Raw genomic sequence first — 25,451 nt, 5'->3', positions numbered from 1 at the left:
CTACATTTTTGTTAATTGCTACCCACCAGAAAAGGAACGACTCAAATCCTGCTACTATCCGATCTCTGGCCTTGAACTCGTTGGGGACTCCCCAGGGCACTCCTATTGAGTCTAGATATACATCTGGGTCGAAAGGTCCCGGTATGGATCTTTTGGCCCTTGTAGGGGGATGGAATGCTAGGATGAATGGTATAGCCAATTGAATCAAGGCACATGTTCCCATCCATCCGGTGGGCAATCTGTCTAAGAGAGTCTGGTTTCCGCAGTACAACCAGACATCGGCCCAAGGAATCTTTAAATTAGAGTAATTGGCTCCAGGTTTGTGCAACACATCTCTTGGCTTTATGCAGTCTGACAGATCTCCCAAAGGAGTAGTGAACGTTTCTCCGCGTCTAGAGAGACACGAAGAGTAGTTCCCCTTTCCCACCGAGAAGGAGGGTGTTACCCTCGGGTCTGACTCACGGATTGCCGGGTAGAGCAGGGCCAAACTCCTACATGTCTCATTTCCCCAGGCCTTTTTGTCTTGGTTGCCATCATGCAACCAAATCTGGAAGGATCATTGTCCCATCCGAGAGGGAACAGGAATACCTGTGCCTGTGGTCGCCCTGCAGCACATGTGTAACAGTCGCTTTTGTTTAGGGCCAACACTGAGAATTTTACCCATTCTATCCAGGCATTTGGCCCCCCATATCCTGTTTCAATTTCTATGGTCTGTCTCAGATCCTTTACTTCAATCACCTTTACTTGTTTTGGATTATTTACAGGCTGGTGTTTTGGTGTCTCTATTTTTGGGTTAGGCGCTATGGTAGTAGATTTAACTATTGGACCGCTGACTAAAGCTATTTTGAGTTTTCCCTGGGGGTCCCTTCCAGACACTTCAGCTCCCAGTCCATAAGTGGGAGGGGCTGCTAAGGGAAGGTGTTTATTTCAGCAGGGTTATTAATAGGAAGGATTATCAGATTACATTGTAACAGCTGACAGGGGGTGTAGTTCCTTTGTAAATATGTAATTTTGGCTTCAGGTGGTCCCATCCCCACCTAAGTTGCCACCTGAGTGGACCTGTGCTGGCTGTCCACCCTTGATACTGAGTGGTCCACCATATGTCATTCCAAGTCGGACAGGGTGGCCCCATGCTATTATCTGTCTCAGCACAGATGTATTTATCTACCAGGGAAAGTTGTTTTTGTGCATTTAGATTTCCGCAGGGTATGATTTGGCAAGCATCAAACTTTACAGGAAAGGGAGTAGCTGATCTAGTCTCATTAATGGTCAGCTTGATAGGGAAATAGGGGTTTTGGGTACTTCCTATCACAAAAATTATCCCAAGCATCCAGTAGCAAGCAAGCAACTTATAAGCACTAGGAAAAACAGCGCGCGTAAAGTCCTTTCCCCCCATGTCCAATCTTCAGGAGCAGTACACGCTAATCCCACAGCTAGATTTAGTGCTAAAAGTGCAGCTAGAATCAAGAAAAAGGGGTTACAGTCCATGGGGAGGTAATAATAGTCTTATCTGTCCTTTTGCTGTGGCGTCCTTTCTCAGGCTTCCGCTGTGCACAGATCAGTCAGCCTCTGGAGTGACTGAGGCAGGGCTGTTGTCTTCCAGGGTTCTAAGCGCCGCAACTCATTTCTTTCGAACAGTCAGTTTACACGGGGCCGTTGTTCAGGGATGCACTCCCAGTCTGGAGAGGCCAGCTTCCCTCTGCTGTGGTGAATCCAAGGTGTCACCTCAGCCACCTTTATTGCAGTAGGAGTGGATAGAATAACAGTGAATGGTCCCCTCCAGAGGGGCTTCAAAGGCTGGACATTCCATTCCTTCACCCACACAGTATCTCTGGGTTTGAAGGAATGGACGTCAGTGGTTAGACTTACAGGCAGTCGTTCCCCAACCCAGTGATGTAGATAGGTTAGGGTCGAGCCAAGAGCCTGCGTTTGTTGCCTTAAAGTGATATTTCCTATTTCCTTTAAATCTCCCCTTATGCTCTTAACTATAGAGGGCAGCCACCTGTAAAGAACTTCAAATGGAGAAAACCCAGTCCGTTTTGTGGGGATTGTCCTAATTCTCAGCAGGGCAATAGGTAGCAGTTGACCTCCATGTAAATGAGTCTCCTGACATAACTTGCTTAGCTGTAAAGTTCTATTCATTCGCTCTACGTTCCCTGAACTCTGTGGGCGATAGGCTGTATGCAATTTCCAAGTAATTTTTAATCCTTTGGCAATTAACTGTACTATTTCTGCCACAAATGCAGGCCCATTGTCTGACCCGATAGTAATTGGAATTCCAAATCGGGGAATGACCTCCCTTAGAAGGAGCCGGGCTATTTCTTGCGCCTTTTCTGAACGGGTGGGAAAGGCCTCTACCCACCCTGAGAATGAGCACACAGATACCAACAGGTACTTCTAGCGCCTGACGCGGGGGAGTTCAGTGAAATCTACTACAATATTCTCAAATGGAGTCCCTCCAGCACTTGGTGACCTGGGGGGCCATTACTGGTCCCTGGCGTGGGTTGTTTTTGACACACAGCTCACATTGTTGCCTTATTGCCTGAGTGATACTACAGAGCCGAGGAACATAGACGTGTCGGCGCAGGGTAACCTCTGAGGCTGTCCGACCCCCATGTGTTTCTTGATGTGATTTGACAAAGGCCAGAGCAAGGGCTTCTAGGATGGCTATGCAGCCATCCTCAAACTGCCACCATCCACTGGGGAGATATTTTCCCTTCTCGGGTTTCAGCCAAGTTTCCTCGTTTTTAGAGTGCCAAGGGTTCCATTCTGTTAGGGGATAGGGGAGGAAAGCAGTAGTTAAGGCTGCAGTTTCCTGAAGTTCTCTAGAGGCCGCTAGTCTTGCCTCTCAACGGCTTGACGATTTCCCCTAGCGGTTATTGTGTTTTCCTTCTGATGTCCCCGACAACGCATAACTGCCACTTCCTTGGGGGCCCCGACTGCATCTAGAAGTTCAAGAATTTCTCTTCCATATTTTATATCTTTTCCTCCTGAATTAATGAACCCCTTTTCTTTGTATAGGGCTCCGTGTACATGGAGCGTGGTGAAGGCATATTTAGAGTCAGTATAGATATTTACTTTTACACCTGCTGCCAGTTGAAGAGCCCTGATCAACGCAATCAACTCTGCCTTTTGGGCAGAAGTTCCCTTTGGCAAGGGCCTAGCTTCTATGGTGGAATTTAATGTCAGCCAACCGCTCTCCCTCCTTCACAAAGCTGCTACTGTCAGTAAAATATTCTACATCAGGGTCTTTGAGAGGCTGATCTGTTAAATCTGGTCTACTAGAGAATACTTCATCCATGACTTCAATGCAGGCATGGTCTGGCGGGCCTGGTCCCACCGGCAAGAGCATAGCTGGATTGAGAGTTTTTACCACTTCTAGGTGGACATGGGGGTTTTCACATAACATTCCCTGACATCTAACCATCCAAGCATTGGTCAGCCAATATTGTCCCCTAGAGTCCATCAGAGTTAGCATTGCATGTGGCACCCGAACAGTCAATTCTTGTCCCGTAGTGAGCTTGTCAGCCTCAGCGACCAGGAGCGCAGTAGCTGCCAGTGCTCGCAAACAAGGGGGCCGTCCTCTAGCAACTGTATCCAGTTGTTTGGACAAGTATGCTACGGGATGATGCCAGGAGCCCAGAATCTGAGTTAACATTCCTACTGCTATCCCAGCATGTTCATGTACATATAGAAAGAAAGGTTTTGAGACATCCGGGAGCCCTAAACTGGGCGCGTTAATGAGGGCTCTTTTGATCTTTTCGGATGCCCCCTATTGTGCCTGTTCCCATATTAATGGTTCCCTTTCCCCCCTTTGTTTGCTTCCTATAGGGGTTTTGCCATTATAGAAAAGTTGGGTATCCAAATTCTGCAAAAGCCTGCCGCCCCAAGGTACTCTCGGACCTGGCATCGGGTTGTAGGGACCGGGATTGAGCAAACGGCTTGTTTTCTCTCTGGGCCTAATCGTTGCTGTCCCTGTGAAAGGTGGAACCTGAGGTATTTTACACTTTCCTGGCAGATCTGAGCTTTTCTTTTTTATTTTTTTTTTATTTTTTGGGGGGTACACCAAGTTCAATCATCTGTTTTTATACACATATCCCCGTATTCCCTCCCTTCCTTGACTCCCCCCCACCTCGAGTCCCCCCCACCCTCCCCGCCCCAGTCCTCTAAGGCATCTTCCATCCTCGAGCTGGACTCCCTTTGTTATACAACAACTTCCCACTGACTATCTATTTTACAGTTGGCAGTATATATATGTCTGTGCTACTCTCTCGCTTCGTCTCAGTTTCCCCTTCACCCCCCGCCCCCTCCCATACCTCGAGCTCTCCAGTCCATTCGCTGTATCTGCATCCTTGTTCTTGTCACTGAGTTCATCAGTACCATTTTTAGATTCCGTATATGTGAGTTAGCATACAATATTTGTCCTTCTCTTTCTGACTTAATTCACTCTGTATGACAGATTGTAGTTCTATCCACCTCATTACATATAGCTCCATCTCATCCCTTTTTATAGCTGAGTAATATTCCATTGTGTATATATGCCACATCTTCTTTATCCATTCATTTGTTGATGGGCATTTAGGTTGCTTCCATGTCCTGGCTATTGTAAATAGTGCTGCAATAAACATTATGGTACAAGTTTCTTTTGGGATTATGGTTTTCTTTGGGTATATGCCCAGCAGTGGGATTACTGGATCATATGGTAGTTCTATTTGTAGTTTTTTATGAGCTTTTCTTTTAGATACTTTATAGCCTGCTTCCCATAGGAGGGTAAGGAGGCACCAGGTTTCCTCCATACATCCTTCTTTGGTTTTTCCGGCTAATAAAATGTCATCCACGTATTGGAGCAAGGTACAGTCTAGCTGGTTGCCTGGGTAAGCCCTTAGATCAGTTGCTAGGGCTGTCCCAAAGATGGTCGGGGAGTTTTTAAAACCCTGTGGCAACCTAGTCCAAGTCAGCTGGCCCTTGTCTCCATTTACAGGGTTTTCCCATTGGAATGCAAAAATGTCCTGACATGGTGGAGCTAGATGGATGCAAAAGAATACATCCTTTAGGTCTAGACAAGTAAAGTATGTTGCTTCAGCAGGAATAAGTCCTAACAGCATGTAGGGGTTTGGGACAACTGGATGCAGGGTAACAGTAGCCTGGTTTATGGCTCAGAGATCTTGAACTGGCCTATATTCCTCCATGCCTGGTTTCTGTACAGGCTGGAGAGGTGTGTTCCATGCTGACTGACAAGGCCATAGAATCCCGTACTTTAGGAGCCTCTCCAAATGTTTTTGGATCCCAACTTGAGCTTTTCGGGGAATGAAATACTGTCTTTGGCGGATTGGCCTGGCCCTGGGTTTTAGTTCTGTCATCACCGGGGGAATGTTTCTAGCCAGTCCAGGAGGGTTATCTTCTGCCCATAACTCAGGTATTCGGAAAGGGAGCTCGGGTCCTTCTTGTGGGTCCTTTATGGCACTATAGAGGTGCTGTTCCTCTTCTCGGGGGAAAATAAGAGCCAAAATGCTAGTCTTGGGCTTTCCCAAAGCCAAAGCCGCTTGTCCTTCTGAGTTAAAGTTTATCTGGGCTTGTAATTTTCCTACCAAGTCACTCCCCATTAGGGCTACGGGACAATTAGGAAGATATAGGAACTCATGAACCACCTCATGGCCTCCTAGCCTGCATCGGCTAGGTAACAAAGGGACGGTGCGCTCGACCACCTGTGGCCCCCACAATGGTGGTTTGTTTTTGCGAGATAGGCCCCACCAGTTGTGTTACTACAGAGTGTTCTGCCCCCGTGTCTACCATAAAGTCCATGGGTTGGCCCCCTACAGTCATTCGGACCATGGGCTCCTGGGGGCCTAGTAAAATGGAGCCCGGTCTATCCTAGTCGTCCTCGTATCCTTCCATGGTGTCCAAACCCACAAAGTCATCGGAGGAGGTCTCATGTCTCTGTCGCCCAGGCTGATATCGTCCCTGGGTTACTCGCCCCCTTTCCTCTCCTTTATGGTCTGAATAACGGTCCTCTGATCGGTGAGGGCATTCATTTTTCCAGTGTCCTTCCCTACGGCAACGGGCACATTGGTTTGGTCCCAGCCTGGATCTTAGATACGTTGGTTTCCCCTCTAGACTCACTTCCAGGCCCCTGCTGCGGCCTCGACCTCGACCTCATATGTCGCTTCCTCGGGGGCACCCTTTCCTTTCTGTAAGAGCAGCCGCAAGTAAATCTGCCTTTCTCTTTAACTTGCTTTCAGCCTCCTGCTTAGCTTCTTGGTCTCGATTAATATAGACCTTGGTGGCTACCTCCAGCAATTGACTGATATTCATCCCAGCAAAACCCTCAAGCTTTTGCAGTTTTCGCTGGGTATCCCCTTGGGCCTGGCTCACAAAGGCTGCATTAAACATTCCCTGGTTCTCTGCAGCTTCAGGATCAAATGGGGTGTAAAGGCAGAACGCCTCACACAGTCTCTCATAGTATTGGCTTGGGCTTTCCCCAGGCTCCTGGAGCACCTCAATGGTCTTACTCATGTTCATAGCCTTTTCCCCTCCTTCTTTCATTCTGCGTAACAGGGCCTCCTGGTATCGTTCCAGCATTTGAAGGCCTTGGATTTCATCGGGGTCCCACTGGGCGTCTTCCTCAGGAGAACAGCGTTGGGCGTATGCCTGGGTGTTAAGAGTGCCTTCTGGTAAATGTTCCTTTAGCCACCGCAGGGCAGCCTGTGTGACTCTGTGGTGCTCTTCGGTGTTAAATAATGTCAGTAAAAGCTGATGACAGTCCACCCAAGTGGGCTTATGCATCTGAATTATGGACTGCCTCAAATCAGTCATGGCTTGGGGCTTTTCTGTATACTGGGGGTATGGTTTTTCCAATTTAGGAGGTCTGTTGTGGTGAAGGGCTGATACACGAATGTACGCTGTCCCCCCTCTATCTGTCCATCCTCATCATAGTAGAGAGGACCCTGTGTTACCCTCAATGGCATTTCTAGGGCCACTCATCGGTCCTGAGTGAGGGGTGGGCTGCTCTCATTTCCCTTCTGTTCTCCAGGGTTCAGAGTCTTCCCCCTAGGAGGTGGTTTGGAGTCTGATGTCTGGGGCATAATGGGTGAGGAGGCTTCAGATGAGCTACAGACTTTACTATTCCTTGCTGAATCAGTAGTGGGTAGGGGAGGGTATAAGGGTACATATGGTGGGGGCTCTTCCTCTGGCTCTCCTGCTAGGACCAGCTTCTTTGGTTTAGGCTTGCACCTAGGGGACGTTATTGCCTGTGCCATCAGGATCTTACAATTTTCCTCTAGGCATAACTGAAGCCAAGGTGGCTTTATCAGGACTACTTCCTGCCATGAGTCTATATATGGGAATTGGTCTGGGTATCCCGGGTCCCCTGTCACTACTTTATATATCTTATTGATTAGTCCCCTGTCCAAGGAGCCCTCCGAGGGCCATCCTACTCCAAATGATGGCCACTCTATTTCGCACAAGGTACAGAGTTTTCTAGGGGTCAATTTAACTCTGTAGTCTCCTGAGTATCCCTTTTTAAAGTTCTTAATCATGCATTCTAAAGGGGTGGGTTTACTTTACTTGCCACCCATTTCCTCCCATCCTATCAGATGACACGCGCACACACACAAGGGAGGATAGGAGTAGGAAAATCGGATTTTGGAAATGCACTTTGTCTGTCTCTGGCCGCTTCCCTTGCTGAAATTTTTAGGTACCTCTTAGCATTGGTGGGACAGAATAAACCCCACATCAGGACTTCTCTGAAGAGAACCACTCTAAACCATATGAGGATTGCCATGGAACTGGATCAGGACTCAACAGTCACTTCGACCTTAATTGGTCATCTCATTTACTCACATTCATTCAACAAGCTCCAGCCCTCCGCCCAATCCTTTAACCTTAGAGTCGTGGTTTCACCTCCTCCTCTCCCCCTGAGAGGGTCTTGGAGGTTACTTGGGCGACTCTTGGGAGGTGATCAGGCTCCCTTCCATCACTTAAGGACGGGCCTATTAAACCAGAATGAACCTGGGTACTTAATAGTCTGTCGAGTGGTGCTGCCTGCACTGGTGCCTGTGCCTCTCCTGTGCTCTGGGAAGGCTCACCCCGACATACCGAGAGGGCTAGTCTGCTACAGATCAATTGGTCTGCTGGTGCTAGGTGATGTCACCACCCCCAGTGTCCCAGGGATCCTACCCCGGAGACAAGGGAGGTGAAAGCACCATCTCTGTATACCGTCTCCCGATCCTGAACGAGCCCCCAGAAATGTCGGAGGAATCGGTAGAGGTAGCAGGACATCGAGGCTTATAATGCAGGAAGCGATGTTTATTGTGCCGGTACAGGCCCAGTGGATTCACATCCAAAGACTGAGCCCCGAACTGAAGGAGAGCTTCTCCTTTTATAGACCAGTTCGTGTGCTTTTGGGAGCCTATAGCTATGTTTATCTATGCAGAAGCAACATACAGAAGCCAGAGTGCATATGTTAGTTTTTCCTTATTACGTTGACCCAGATGTTTGCCCTGCCCCTGGCAGGGTCTTGTGAAAGAGGCCATAAGTTATTTATTCCCTGGGGCTTGCATTTTCCTATGTTTGCCTTGTCCTTCCCTGCTTTTGTTATTAACCTGCCTCAGAACATTACTGGATCAAAGGCTAACCAGTTTTCCAGATCCTGATGTTGTTGCCAAATCATTTCCAAAATACTGTGTTAATTTACACAGCTACAAACATTGTACAACAGAGCCAATTTCTCACAATTCTTGATAATAATTATTAATTTAGTAGCTGTTTTCATTTTTTATTAAATTAATTGTGAAATTAATTTCTTAATGTATTTACCATTTTTTTCCATTTTGTGAATTGTCTGTTTACATAGTCCATGATCTTTTTCAAATTAATTTTTAGAATAGTCTTTTTCTGATTGTATTACATGAAACTTGGTGTAAGTATTACTGTGATTATTATTTTTCTTCAGACTTTTTGCCTTTCATTTTTTTGACACAACAAAAGTGTCATTTTTGGTAAATAATCTTTTCCTCAGTGATTTCTATCATTCAGAATGTCATTTCCTCTTTGAAGAATGGGTTATTATTCAATCCCATATTCTTCTAGATTATTGGTGACATAAAAAAAGCTACTTCTGAAGTCATGTGAAATCTTTGTGGAAAGCTTAAAATATAAAAATATGCAGGAAAGGGAAAAACCAGTAAAATAACCAGAAATCCTGCTTTCCAGAGAAAATCATAGGCAACATTTTTTTTTGTATAAATCCTTGTAGACTATTTGTACTGTAAATATAGAAAAATAGACAATTATACACATTTTACAAAAGTTGTATTGCATAAAGAGCCTGTATTGTTATATAAGCTATTTTTTCCCCTAAATTAAAATGTAACACATCTTTCTGTGGCTATAGATGTTGCTCAGAATTTCAAATGGCTACAGAGCATTTCATTCCATATCTGACCATTCTTTTAGCATTAGACATTTGGATTTTCTTCTATTATAAACAAATCTGAGGTGAACCATCTTATGTAAACATATTTCTCACTTGTCTAGTTCCCAGAAGGGGTGATTCCAGGGGTTAAGGTATTATTAAAAAGGTATTTGATTATTTTCCTGCATTGGCTCTCCAAAGCTTGTACTAGTTTCAGCCTCGTGTCCTATATCTGTGTGATTCTCTTTAATTTTTGTCAGATAGGTAGAAGATAATTAAAGATATCTTACTGCCACTTTGTATTCTTAAGTGATTAATGAAGTTGAATATTTTTTCCAAAGATACTGCCCATTTGTATTTCTACTTTTGTTCATATGCTTAGCCCACTTCATATTAAGGTTTTATGTCTTTCTGTAGTTTGTTTTATAATTTAGAAATGTGATGCAGAATGCTCACCCCTCCCCTTTTTGATGGTGCGTACTGCCTAGCAATCAGTTTTTAACCTGAGAGTTAAGGGGAGAAAACTATTCTCCGTGTACAGAGCAACTTTACAATTGCTGCCATCTCCACGTGTAAGAAAACCACTGTCCTGTTATTCTGAGCATGGAGTTACAATTCCTATCAAGCTGTGGGAACCGTTAGCAAGTAAGGGCAAAGCTACATTAAAGTATGTGCAGGGAGGCATTTCCTCCTCAAAGTGATATTATGTTTTTCACGTCAGTCACATGAGGGAGACAGATGTCTCAGAGACCCAGAAGCCAGGATTAAGAGAAAGAATCCTAAGTGGGAAAGAGAGGGGGTAGACTGCTCTTGAGCGCAAAGATGTCAAGACTATAAGTTGTGGGTGTAAGAAGCCCCCATGATCATACCTCAACATGGAGGCTACCAGGACCCCTTCAGTGGGAAGGGTGCCTGGAATAGTTGGACTAATAGATGGCTTGCCATGAGGGAGGAGCTCTGAGGATCAGATTGGCAACTTGGACTACAGACTGCTAAGTTTTAATAATTGAGCCACCAGGTTATGGCTGGGCAATAGTCTTCCATAATAAAGACTGTATTCTGCAATTTCCCTTGAAACTGTTTGTAGCCATGGGTCTAACTTCTGATGAAAAGAACACGTGCGGAAGCCGTATGCACCGCTTCTGGGAAATGCCCTTAAAGAAAATGAGGACACTCCTTCCTCCCTTCTTGCTGTCCAGGAATGTGGATTGGATGGTTGGACAACATAGTGGACACTGTTGATGTCCTGTTCAGCTCCCCTTTACTGGGCAGGGACACCCATCCCCCAGCTGTTGAGAGTATTGGCAGCTAATGTATCACAGCTGTCCCCTTCTCAGGGAATTGTCTTTCTTATTGGAAGGGACACAGCCATTTCAGGGCCTGTATTTTGGACTTCGAGGTGGAAACCATGTATCGAGGACAGCAGAACAACAGAGTTGAAGGAAGCTCTTTCTCTGCAGATTCTGAGTCTGCCTCTGGAATTTTATGTGCGGAGGACCTTGGCAGTACTTGGAAAGTTAAGAAGAACGATCACAGCCTATTGATTCTATTTGCTTTTGTGAGGGGAAAAGAAATCATTCCATGCTGTGCCAGTGATTGCAGCTCTGTTTAGCAAAGGATTTTCCTGAGGGTGTCACCTAGTAGATGATTTCAGCAGGCAGAAATTTGACCATCTGACTAGGCACTCAGTATAGTGATTAAGCATGAGCTCCCTTGCTCAGGCAGAGTTAGAATCCTGGCTCCATTGCTTTCTCTCTCTGTGATTTTGACATTTCCCACTTGTAAAATAGGCCTAATATTACCTACATCGTAGGGTTGTTATTAGGATTTAGTACGTAAAACATATCATATAATGCTTAGCATAAATGGGTGTAAGTAGAGCCATTTCCCCCCATAAGGATAAATTCCTTCACAGCTTTAGGACAGGAAAATGAGATATTTGGAAACTTTTCAGAAATGCTTTCCAAACTAGTTCTTTTAGATCATTCCCATTCTCTTTAAGGACATTTCCCAGAAGGGGTACACTGAATTTGCTGACAGCTTTTCCCATAGATGTTTTTTCATGGAAGAAAGGAAGCTGGAACTTAAATCTGTTATCTTCACGGATTACTGAACCCTGATTAGTGGCTGAAAGAGCATCTGAAGTAGCCAAGCCTCTCTGTTATTCTCTGAATAGCTGTGTGGCCTCCATACGAAGCCACCACTTTCAGTCTAAATGAAAAATCTGTGTCAAAATCAAGAGCTGTTGAAGTTCCCAAGCTTGATTAGACAATGTGAATTTGAAATAAGAACCATTGCTTAAGACAAGAAGATGCAAAGAGCCCAGCAAGGCCATAGGTTGAGGGGAGAATGCGATCAAGGGGCAGGCATTAGGCATTAAAGGCAGGTGGCACGAGAATCTGGGTCCCCTGTCCTTGAAATTTACTCTAGATTCCGTTGAGCCCAATCCTGAATATACCATTTCTATTATACAAGAAACTCGTGCTATGCATACTCATCCTTCTAACTTGGTGGATATGACAACACCCAACTCATGAAGCACAGCTCCAGGCGCAGAGCCATTTGATGTCCTGCACAGTAGCTGTTTTTCAAATGGAGAGTAGTTCTCTGCTAAAGAAGGCCTTGCTCTGGAACATTGGCAGCATGTGCAGGAACTGTCCTGTTGAGGCTGGCCAGAGACTCCATGCAACATCCTCATCCCCTGCAGCTACCCGCATCAACATTGCTTCCCCAAGGTCACATAGACTGTGTAGGGACAGTTTTTACCGTGGTCTGGACCTCCTCTGGGTTCTGCCCACGTCTGAAACTGTGGCAGCCTTACAAGTCACCAGATAGAGCCAACACTCGCAGTGCCTGGCTCATGTATCCTTGGCAGTCACATCTACACATCAAGAGCTGTTCGCTCTGAATACTCACGGCTCTGTGGGTTTAGAAGCATTCACAGTGAAGCACAGAGCAAACAGGAAGTGTCAGAATTAATGCCTCTGGAAGCAGCCCTCAAGCACTGACAGGTGGATTAACCACTTGTGTGGGATGGTTTTGAGGTACGTTCTACATATTTTCCCAGAATTCCCCAGTGGGATTGAGCCTCAGGTGTCCATGAGTAATCTTGATATAACACATCTTTAAATGGCATCCTTCCCTTTTCTCTCTAAATTTCTTAGGTTGCCCTTTCAAATAAACTACATGTACTGCTAACATCTTTATCTTGGAGACTGCTACTGGGGAACCCAACCTAAGACATCTGATAAATAAATAAAAGCAGTATTCCATGGGCAGTAAATGCTGCTTCCAAAACCTAAAGAGACCCAGAAAGCACTATGCCCCTTTCTTGTAGGTATAATGTGCAAGATATAATGACCAGCTCAAAGCAACTAGCTCTTAGCCTTAGAAGAGTTATCCTGGAGGACCTGGAGACAGTAGGTGTATCTGTTGTATCTCTAAACAACTTCACTGATGTGGCAGCTTTCCAATACTCTTAGGCTCGGGCATACGGGTGATTCTAGGGCATCTGGCTCACCTGTTCCAACTAACATGTTGTCATTAATATAGAGGACCAGCGTAAAATTCAATGGAATGTCAGGAAGATCAGCATCCCTACAAACTGTATTAGGTTGGAGAACAGGAGAGTTAACATAGCTCTGGGGCAAGATAGTGAGAATGTATTGCTGTTCCTGTCACATGAAGCTAAGCTGCCTTTGATTCTCCCTAGTGTTGTGAATTGAGTATAATGTTTGCCACACTGACGGCTGCTTACCAAGTGCCAGAAGCTGTATTGATCTTGTTAGTGAAAATAGCACATCTACCAGAGCAGCTGTGATTGGGACCACTACCTGGATAAGTTCATGGTAATTCAGCATCACCTGCCACAGATAATCTCATTTGTTCAGCAGTCAGAACAATTCAACAATTAAATTGAACAGGGAATGATGGGGATCCCCATATCTGTATCCTTTAAGGTTTTTTTTTTTTTAATTTTTTTTTTTTATTTCAGTGGTAAGGTATTGCTTCTCATGTAGTCTTGGTTGGGCAAGGTTGGGTGTAGTTTCAGGTGCTTCCACTTGACTTTTCCTATTATCATGGCTCCTACACATGTCAGGATACATATGTGACAATTTTGACAGCTGCTAAGTATTTCTACTCTGATTATACACTCAGGGCTGGGGGGCAGGGGGAACAAGCCATTGTACTAAGTGAGAGAGAAAATTAGGATACATGGTAATGTAACACCTGACCTTTAAAGCCCCTGCTCTAAGTAGAACACCACACTGGCATTTGAGTGTTCTGCTATTAGTATTAGCTCAGACTCTGTATCTGTTGGTCTTCAAAAAACCCATGTGCCCTTTCCCCAGTACCCAGTTGCCATGGCAATTAACTTAAAATTCCTTGGGGGGAAATATCAGAGGAACACTAACCCTTATAGTTCAGGTTGTATTGCAAGATCTTTGCTCAAGAAGACCTGATCTCCCCTCCAATAAATGGTCTCTGAGAGGGTAAAATGGGTTAGATGTGGGTAAGGGACTTTTATTTTCCATTGTGATGGCTGACGTCAGTTGTTGGCTCTCTGTGGCACTGTACTCAGCAGCCTACCTTAATAAGCTTTTACGGGTCCAGTCATTATTTGGGTGTGCTGTCAAGTGCAAATTCTGGACATCAAAGTAATATTCAAACCCAACAGTGAGGGTAATTTTATACCTATAAATGTGTAATCCACAATGCAAATGTAACAATTGTGAATACGCATGGAATAATGCAGGCTAAAATTAGTTGAAGAAAAAAGTTGGAAACACAGAGGTCAACTGGTAGGATCATGGTTGGTCCTTTTAAAAAAAAAAATTATTGATTGGCTGCCTTGGGTCTTAGCTGTGGCACACAGACGTTTCCTTGCGGTGTGAGGGCTTCTCTCTAGTTGTGGCGCTCGGGCTTAGTTGTCCTGCGGCATGTGAGATCTTAGTTCCCTGACCAGGGATGGAGCCCTGTATTGCAAGCATCCCCTGCATTCCAAGACGGATTCTTAACCAGTGGACCACCCGGGAAGTCCCTGTGGTCAGTCCTTTAACACATCTTTATCTGACAGATCAAATAGCAGTGAATGAATACATTTTGAGAAGATTTTAATAATAAAATGAAATGATTACTAGCACTATGTTGAATATGAGACTCTAGAAAGAGAAAATGCACTTTTTAAGCATCTGTTAAGCATACTAGGCCAGTGAGGACCATTCTTAATGTCAAAAATATTTATGTATCCCTTGATTATGAAATTGAAAATATCAGCAATCTACTGTGAGTCCAAGTATATGTGTGGATGTGGTTGTAAAATGACAAAGCCAGGGTAGATATCTAGTAGGCAAGGAAGATGGTGGATGGGTGTTTTTGGAAGGCTGATTGGGTTGAGTCTGGAAAATGGGAGCACATTTTGTCTTTTTTCTCCTCAGCCCTCTCATGCCCTCTTCAAAACAATATTTGATGAGTTGGGGAGGACGAATAAGAAGGTATTTTTCACTGGAAAGCTACAGTGTAGTTGCAGGTGTGGTCTTTTTCCTGTGCTTTAGTTTTCAATTTGAAAGCTGGTTCTTTGAGTTGGTAACATTAACCCCTCAGATATGGTGCATCTGAGAGCAGAAGGATTGCTTCTTGTTTGGTTAAATTAGTTGGCAAATGTGAAGCTATTTGTAACTGCCCAACAAAGGATAATTATTATTCGTCAGTGTCCTGCCTTCCTATCTTCCAGAGCCCCATCATCCTCAGCATCTGTCTCAAGTCTCTTCCTCCAGGATACTTCCCTAGATGCCCCAGCCCAAACCACTACAGGATCTGTCATGCATTTCATCATTTACTTGTCTTCTGATTGTTTCCTGGTGTTGATATTATCCCTCGTGCTATACTGCAAGCACTTGAAGGCACATTGCCAAGTTTTTATAGACTCTGTAACTTGGAGCAAGTAGTATAGCATTGTAATTCAGCGTATGTTGCTGGTGGAGACTGGTTGGGTTCAAAACCTGTTTCATCACTAAACAGTTGTATGATCTGGGGCAAGTTATTTAGTGCATATCTCAAAGCCATTCATAGATTTGTGTACATAGATTTTTCTTTCTTTGGAGTTGTTTTCTTCCCAGCAATGGGATTACTGGGTCAAAAGATACTGCTTACAGCTGTGTGGCCTAGTGAGTTAGTTATATCTCTATACCTCAGTTCCTCACATGTAAAATGGCCATAACAAATTCTCTAATAGTATGACTCTGACAATTAACGGATAAAACTCATAGTCTTTGGCAAATAGGAAACAAGCGTTTGGTTATTATTGCTAACTATTATTAGTTTTAATTGATTGAAATCCTTGTGCTAACATTTCCTTTTGAATAGATGCTCTTTTGGTCAAAAGATAGCAAGTTTGAAAAAGAAAAACAAACGCAATTACTCACTTAAGCGAGGCTTTTGTATTATCTAAGGTTTGCCGCAGGGACCGTGGCACCCCGAGATCTTCCTCTGTGTTGTGTATTATCTAAGGTCTGAAATTTTGCATGTTTTCCTGACTATCCATATCTACGATTAATTAAAAGAGTGCTGAATTCAGTATGGTGGCAGCTTTTCACAAGATCTACTTAAAACATGAGCTATATAAGTTGTTTAGGTAATCTGGAGAGGGGTAAAAGGAAAAAAAGGAAAAAAACTATTAGGTAGAAAATCTTAAATCTTTCTCTGCTTCATAATAAGACCAACTTTCTTCTTGCCCATATAAACAGTTTACTTTTAGAACAGAACTTATGGAATGCAGACCTAGGATGGGAAGGCAAGATTCAATTTGCGGGGTCATGCTTGGTGAGAAAAATGTTCCCAGAAATAATATTTGAAGAAGGATTACTTTCTGAACCCTGGTCAATTTCTTACCTCCTGGCAAAATAAATTATGGTGCTGGATAGGTTTTAAGCCCTCCCCCTGCCAAATGCCAGAGTTGATATCTGATGAGGTTCTATTCTGGCCTTTTTACACACATTTTAAATGGCTGCCAAGACACTTGCCTTTTCACTACATCTCTGTTAAGCACTAAAGCCCATGGCTTGATGTGTTATACAAGCTGCAGAAGGGAGTGGACTTTGACAACTTGGTGGGCCTTCAACAGAGGCTGAGATCAGCTGGCAAAGGCAAAAAAGACACAGTCCCATGGTGGGACTTAGAAATGACTTTCATTTCCCTTATGGGGGTAAGGAAAAAACTGTCCCTGCTCTAAAAAGGGTAAAGGAATATGGTCAAATAGTTTTGGTGAGGATTTGAAATAAGCTTTTTTATGTATATACATATAAAATTCATGTAATTATGTATAACACTATATAGCATGTATAATATCATATATAATTATAATTATTATATCGCATATACGTGTGTGTATATCCTCCAAATACATTCATACACACACACACAAACATTCACCTGCATTTACTTTTTTTATCTTTTGTGTTTTGGGCTATGTTAAAAAAGAAAAAAGGCTCAGCATAGATTAAAACATTATTTGGCAACATTTGTTGCTAAATACTGAACTCTGAATCTGCAGCAACCAAACAAGATTATAAGCCTGATTAATTCACATCATCAATTTGTTGAATGTCCACTTTGTGGACACTGATCTGGTCCATTGTCAACACTCTTTACAAGAATATTGAAGCCAAGTCAGGGTGGACAGCCTAGATTATGTTGTAATATAATGCATATATAATTGAGATCATTGGAGGAATAGGAAATATTTGTTCAAATAGATGAGTGAATGTCATTATACCCAATGACAACAAAAAATCACCAAAACGATACAACTTCAATCAGAGGATTTGGTCTTAGGAGAGAAGGCAGATTTATGGCTAGTAATTTGTGTCCTTCAGAATTTAGAGGCAAGAGGCAGATGGAAATCAGCACGTTCAGCAAAACCTCTCTACAGCCAACTGTTGGACAGAAACCCAAGTTTCCTGAAAACTCATGGAAAAGCCATTCTGAGCCCTAACTCCTGGACCCTTATTATGATTGTGAAGAAAATAACTTTTAAAACCTGATACATTCACTTATGCACAAAGGTATATTTTTACAGTATTTCAAAAAAGGTAAATTAGGAATATTCTTATATTCCAAATGTCCTGGTATTATTTTATTTTGCCATAAATTGCATGTATCCCAATGTGATTGAAATCCTACCGGGGTTTGAAGTTATAACCGCAGCTAATGTATTTGAAAAACTAAAGAGCTTTTTGTCAGTATGGTTTCTGCTTCAAACTGTGCAAGATGCACTTATTCTCCAAGATAGAAGGACTTCCCTCTTTTTTTTTTTTTTTAAACAAAAATCTTAAAAGACTAAGCAGGAAACAACACACACTCACTGTGACATTTTAGCCAAAAAGGAATAATTGAATGCAAGTGAGAAAAGGGATTTATTTTAAATTAAAGAATTTTGACAGGCCAGCCAAAGAACAAAGGGCTGTATTCTATATTACAGCCCTTTTCCCAGGGGTTCCAGGCTCTCATGGACTTAAATGGGAGGGCTACTCACAGGAAGGAGGCCTGGAGCTGAAGAAATGTTGATCAAAGCAATCAGCTTAAAGCATCTCAATCTGCCTCAGATAGGCCAGCTGTTCAGAAAGTTCTATGGCCTTCCACAGTCATGCCAGCTCTTTTTGAAATGGCAGTTGCAGGATAAAGTCCTATTCTGAATGACTAGGTCTGGCTTAAAATACTCTGTTAGGTTCTTCTACCTTTACACCCTAGTTAAATGGGATCTCAATGGGTTGAGTAGTGACAATGGACTTTTAGTTGATGGAAAAGAGGGACGCAACATAGAAATGATGGTTTCTTGGCTGAATAGCATTAAGAAGGTACTTCTTACTTAGGACTAGATTTGGCTTTGACCTCTGTGCTGACAAAGTGAGCCAGCACACTTATGTTCTTACATAAGATTTGGGACCCATCAGATCTACATTTGAATCCAGCTTTGCGATTCACAGCAAGATGATCTCAGACAAGCCTTCTCCTCTCTCTGGGGCTCAAGTTTCTCACTCTAAGTGGGGCGAATAATACCTCAGGAAGTTGGGGTGAGGATTAAGTGATAGAAAGGACTTGAGAAGGAAAAGCAAAATGAGTGAGACTTAGTATTTATTACACTAAATATGCATCAAGTATTTCTTAAGACTTCAGCTTGTATGGCTTCAGAGCTAGGTTCACATTCTAGCTCTACCACTTCTTCAGCCGTGACATTGGCAAGGCTCTTTGATGTCTCTGAATTTCATTTGGTGCATCAGGAAAATGGAGATGCGTAAAGAAATTGTATATGTTACCTCAAGGATTTGTTAGAAATAGTAAAACATAAAATGTAAAATGAAGTGAGAGAGTAGCATTGACATATATACATTACCAAATGTAAAATAGCTAGTGGGAGACTGCTGTATAACAGAGGGAGATCAACTCCATGATGGGTGATGCCTTAGAGGGCTGGCATAGGGAGGGTGGGAGGGAGTCTCGGTTGCGAGGGGATATGGGAATAAATGTATAAATATATCTGATTCACTTTGTTGTACAGCAGAAACTGGCACAACAGTGTAAAGCAATTATACTTCAATAAAGAGCTAAATAAATAAATGTATCTACAACCACAGAAAATGTTAGGTAAAAGAGCGGAAAAAAATCACAAAAACAATATAAACAGGATGAACCCATTTTTGCTTGAAAAAGGAAAATAAATAAATAAGCAAAACAAAAAGTATTTAATACAGATCTTGGAACACAGTAAGGTCTCCAAAAAAGTTCTCTTATTGTGATCAAGTTCTCAGTTAGTCTGGCTATTTTTCTAAACCAGTTCCCAAACTCTCCTCCAGAACCTGAATCTTCTTTCTCTTCCATTGCATCCTCTTTTCCAGCCCTAATAAAGAGAAAAGCTATGGCATCTGCATTGTAGAACAGTTCCTTGGTCCACCTTTAGTGTCTGAAAACAACGTAAGCATCTGCAATGGAATTGGGTGCAGCATCGCGAAGCTGCTCATGGCAATATCCACCCGCTTCCCTCTGGGCCATTCTGGCTTCATTCCTTTGGGATAATAGAAATGATTGTTTTCAAATTAAATAGACTGGATAGTATTTTACAATTTTGATGTGCTCCTGTAGAAAACTATATACGGAATGAGTATGTGTTCTGTATATTCCAAATTTTCCAGTGACCATGTATTGCTTCCTTACTCATGACAGACAATAAAAAATATACATAAACTCAGATCTTTCCTTCCTCTTTGCTTCCTCCCCATCACACACCTTAAAATTAATGCGTTGCATGAGCTAAAGGATTTGTTGTGCCACTTATCAAAAAAGAGAAGGATGTAGCGCCCCTGCATGGAATGAAGGTAGATGCTGAGACGGCAGCATCTGCACCAGCCCCCCACGTCTGGCTAAACTCCTTTCAGGAAATGATGGCGTATGTATATTTTCTGAGAGAGGTAATGATGACAAAATGACTTGGGAGAGACTTTCATTTTTCCATATCTCATAGTCTCTGTAAATCCCTGGATTTCTTGAGGATAGTTTGGGGTCGAACAGATAAAGTCAACTTGTGCTCTCTGTGTGGTGTGCTGGACTTGTTGGAAGACACCTTGAATTCTGTGAAGGGATTGCTTAATAATCACGAAAGCTTGCATCCATCACTGAATTTCTTTGGGATGCAGTTTCCACATTTGTAATTTTGGTATATTAATATTTGTCTTTCCAAACACATAGACTGCTTGTGAGATTCAAATGGGAAAACCATGAGGGGGGCCATGCTACACAATGGTGAGACATTGTTCAATTCCATATACAGTATGTTTATTCTCTGCCAGTGCCTGTTTATCATCATGTGAGTATCCTGTGCACATATCTCATGCGTGTGTAAAGCATGTGAGCATAATGAACCAGTGATTTGTAAGTCTTAGATATACCTGAATAGACTTTTATGCACTGCTTGGGATCTAGCAGCATTAAATAGCTTACACAAATGAAAGTTATCTTATTTTTATCACTGGGAAAGTTTCCAGGACATTATCAACACGTGCTAAAGTTTCCTACATAGAATGTAATACTGAAACCTCTGCTACCTTACACTTGGGCTCACGACTTCCATATGATTTGCCTCTCACTTATGAAAAAGCCACAGGCCTTGTCAGCCAAATTCCAAAGTGACATTCAGCAGTGAATATGTGGATTCAGTTTTGGTTTTGCTTTCAGACTGTCACAGAAAACTACAAAAAGGCTGGACATGCGTATGCCCCCCTTTCCCACCTTTTTTTTTTTTTCTTTCTTTCTCTAGAGCTTGACTCACATGTTCGTTTCAAAACCACTAACACACATTCACATAGACACCTTCAGCAGGATTCTTACGATACTGCTTCCCACATGTGGATCGTAGATCAATCTAACTATACAGCACTGCCCTTGGTGATTGTCCCTCCTGAAACCATGTGGAATACTCATCTTCTCTAATCCTGGTCTATAGTATTTCCAAAGTACTTTACAAGCCCAGAGTAATGGCTTCTAATGCTTTGCAGCAGCTGAGCTGGTAGCACACATGATATCTTCAATGTAACAATCAAAGGAGCAGGCAGGATCTTGGTATTTCCGTTGGCTTGCAGATGTGCTGGGTCCAGGTCCAGAGTCTGTAATGTCAATTTTAGACAAAAGAAGCTTAAAGCGAAGTCAAGTCTCCCTGCTTTCTGTCAACAACTGAACTAGGGTGAGAGAATGCTCCCCAATAGGGAGACTACGTGTATTGTATATCAGTTATCTGACCCATACAGTAATTTTTTGGGGGCGTGTGTCCGTGAGCAACCTTGCTCAAGATTTATGTAATGGAGGGCATTGTTTTATTAATCTACACCATGTGGGACTCTCCAGGTGCTAAGCTTTGATCTTCCTGCCCTCTGGTGCACTAAGTTTTCTAGTACTCATTGACAATGATGTTTGTGATTTAAAGCACTCTTTTCCTTGCTGCAGTGGGGTGGGGGAAACAAAAAGGGTTCAGATAACTCTGCCTTAAACCAGAGACCCTTGACTTCTTCCCTTGTTTGGTCTCTGTTTGATAGAAAATTCGCTCTGATTCTGTTTAGGAGAATGCGATCAGCACTCCAGGGAGTAAGAGAATATCTTTGTGAAACATTTTATGGCACGTTAGATTACTGCTGGAGATGCCAGACGTGGCTGACTGCGGAAGCTTGGCTTTGGTCAAAGTTGTATGAGAAGACGGAAAGTGAATGGTGATTTTCTATTTTTCCTAAGAGTGAAAGGGAAAAAGGGGTGGGAGGGATAAAAGGAGATACAGACATTCAGAATCCAAGTCTACCATGACCCTAACAGCATTAAGAACAAAAGGATAACATTTTTTCTAATACAGGATAATGAAGTGATCTGATTTGCTGTATTTCAGGAAATAAGGTTGAAGGAGGAAAATTGGAGGAAAACGTAAAGAAATATGAAGCAGGTTAAAGGTAATATAGTATATACTCATCAAGGGTACAGACTCTGACATCAGAGTGTATGTTCCAAAACCCATTTCTGCTATTTACTAGTGTCTGTTTCCCGACCTGGAAAATGGGGATAATAATAGTACTATCTCCCAGGTTATTGAAAAGATTAAATGAGCACTTAGAATAGAGCTTGTACATCCTAAGTCCTATGTGTTTCCTAATACTTTACCTAAGACCTTTGGCTGTGGTACCTGTGATTTGCAAGATGAACTCCTTTTTATCTTATTCTTCTATTATTAAGTAGTGTGACATCATTGACCTTCCTGGGCTGACAGAGATCAAGGCTGGGTTCCTACAAGGTATGTAAACAGCAATCATGTATTGGAGAAGAGAATAGATTTCAACTACATTTATGTTCAGAGCCCTGCTATCAGAGCATGAAATCAGGGAAGAGGCACAGTGACATTCTGGGGTCATGAAGTCCTTATGGCCCTGTAAGGCCATCCGTGCCTTCTCTCTTGCAGATAAGGGGGAGGCCTTCTTCCCCAAACCTCTCCCTCCATAGGAGAATACAGAAAGGGTGCCCTCACCTCTATCACCACAGATTCATTTTACCTCTTGTTAAACTTCATATAAACGAGATCATACACTAGATAGTCTTCTGTGTCTGGCTTTTTCATTCAATAACATATCAAAGATTCATGCATATTTTTGCCTCTATCAGTAGTTCACTTTTTTCACTGCTGTGTAGAATTTTCCTGTATGAATATATCACAATTTATTTGCCCATTCCACTGTTAATAAGTTTTCAATACTAGAAATAAAACTTGAACATTACTTTAAAAAAAGACATTTTAATAGTATCTTCTATCAACAATGTAATTTTGTAGGGATGTATGTACTAACTTTTTGTTATGGTCAGGTTGAATTCAGGAAGCCTTTATGTTCTACAAACATGTTTTTGGTCTTTCCTGCCTAAAACAGATTGTCTTTTAAAGAAGGGTTTAATTTCACTACTTGCGTCTGTGCCAACTACCTTCATTAATAGTGATAGCTGGGTGAATAGTAACGAATGATGATCAGGTGAGATTCATCTTGCTGTTAGCAAAACTGTTGAGTGATTTCATGACTCATTTGGTCTAGCTCAAAAGAAAGATGAAAAATGCCAAGACAGTGAAAGATTCATGTTTCTAAACTAGTGTATATAGGATAATCAAGGTTTTCCTAACGAAGGCTTCCATATCCTTATTCATTTTGGGGAGGTGAGTGTGGGATACTTTGAAGCTAGCTCAGTTGCTAGACACAGGTGTTCTAGGATTCTACTGCTTGTTCATATGTTAGGCAGAAGTTAAGAGGCAATTCCCCCAGAAGGGTAGAGAGAAGGGAGAGAGGGAATATCTTACGCTCAGACAGCCGGAGCCTGTGCTGCATTCCTCGTTAGCTGTCAGTGCTGTAGACACAGTCGTTGGGGTAACACAGTCACTGGGGTAACAGGATATGAATGGAATGGTTGGGGTGGGGGGACTAAAGGTTAGGGTCTAGCAGCCCCATTTCCCCCTTCAGGATGCAGAGAAATGGAGAAATGGCCTCATGAGACTTTGTAATACTTGACAATGGCCAAAGAGAGGAAAGGAAGGCAGAGGAGAGTGCCAGAAAGTCCTGAAGCTTTTTCTTTAGAGAGGTGTACATGCTGGGAGTGCATTAAATTCAGCTGCTTTGTTAGGCCCAGGTGGAGGGGTTTCCATGAACTTGGGACTTTAGTGCTAAAGCTGGGAAAGTCTTGGGCAGAGAAGGGACTTAGGATAATGAAACAGATTTAGCAGCTCCCTCAGAATTCTAGATGGTTTTGCACTGCAAGGAATCATCTAATCCAGTAGTTTTAAAGTTTGCTTTGCAGAAGACCAGCCTCCCTACTTTTTTTTTCTTAACTTTTGATTTGTTTATTTTTTACAATAAACTGCATATATTTAGAGTGTACAATTTGGTATCCCAATCTCCCAATTCATTCCCCTCCAACCCTCCCCGCTTTCCCCTTTGGTGTCCATTTGTTTGTTCTCTACATCTGTGTCTCTATTTCTGCCTTGCAAACTGGTTGATTTGTACCATTTTGCTATAGTCCACATATATGTGTTAATATACAATATTTGTTTTTCTCTTTCTGACTCACTTCACTCTGTATGACAGTCTCTAGGTCCATCCATGTCTCTACAAATGTCCCAGTTTGTTTGCTTTTTACAGCTGAGTAATCTTCCATTGTATGTATGTACCACATCTTCTTTATTCATTCATCTGTTGGTGGACATTTAGGTTGCTTCCATGTTCTGGCTATTGTAAATAGTGCTGCAGTGAACATTGGCTTGCATGTGTCTTTTTGAATGATGGTGTTCTCTGGGTATATGCCCAGTAGTGGGATTGCTGGGTCATATGGTAATTCTATTTTTAGTTTTGCAAGGAACCTCCATACTGTTTTCCATAGTGGCTGTATCAATTTACATTCCCACCAGCAATGCAAGAGCTTTCCTTTTTCTCCACACCCTCTCCAGCATTTACTGTTTGTAGATTTTCTGATGATGCCCATTCTGACCGGTGTGAGGTGATACCTCATTGTCGTTTTGATTTGCATTTCTCTAATAATTAGTGATGTTGAGCAGCTTTTCATGTGCTTCTTGGCCATCCACATGTCTTCTTTGGAGAAATGCCTATTTAGGTCTTCTGCCCATTTTTTGATTGGGCTGTTAATTTTTTTGATATTGAGCTGGATGAACTGTTTATATATTTTGGAGATTAATCCTTTGTCTGTTGATTCATTTGCAAATATTTTTTCCCATTCTGAGGGTTGTCTTTTCGTCTTGCTTATAGTTTCCTTTGCTGTGCAGAAGCTTTGAAGTTTCATTAGGTCCCACTTATTTATTTTTGTTTTTATTTCCATTATTCTAGGGGGTGGATTAAAAAAGATCTTGCTGTTATTTACGTCGAAGAGTGTTCTTCCTATGTTTTCCTCCAGGAGTTTTATAGTGTCTGGCCTTATATTTAGGTCTTTTATCCATTTTGAGTTTATTTTTGTGTGTGGTGTTAGGAAGTGTTCTAATTTCATTCTTTTACATGTAAGCTGTCCAGTTTTCCCAGCACCACTTATTGAAGAGGCTGCCTTTTCTCCATTGTATATCCTTGTCTCCTTTGTCATAGATTAGTTGACCATAGTTCAGCCTCCCCACTTTTGAATACAAAATCTTAGGCATCGTTTTTAGAAACTCAGACTGATGAAGCAAGCTGCCCTGTTCAAAGCAGGGTGGGGATGTGGAAGTTCAGGGACATCTCCATCTAGCCTAATCAGTTATTTATCACCACAGTAATGCTCTACAGCAGCCACCCCAAAACTCAGTGGTTAATTCAACAATAATTTCTTCTCATGGTTCTTAAGGTTGGTGGGGTGACTGTTTCAGGCTGTGGGTCTGCAGATAATCTGGGGTGGCTCTTCTCCCTGTGTTTCATGTTGGGGACCAGGCTTCCCAGAGTAGGTTCTCATGGTGAAGCCAGAAGCGGATTTAAAGCCTCTGCTAATGTATTATTTATCAACA

Source organism: Hippopotamus amphibius, chromosome 2 (genome assembly GCF_030028045.1).
Source record: "Hippopotamus amphibius kiboko isolate mHipAmp2 chromosome 2, mHipAmp2.hap2, whole genome shotgun sequence".
Lineage (NCBI taxonomy): Eukaryota > Metazoa > Chordata > Mammalia > Artiodactyla > Hippopotamidae > Hippopotamus > Hippopotamus amphibius.
This window is presented reverse-complemented; position numbering follows the sequence as displayed.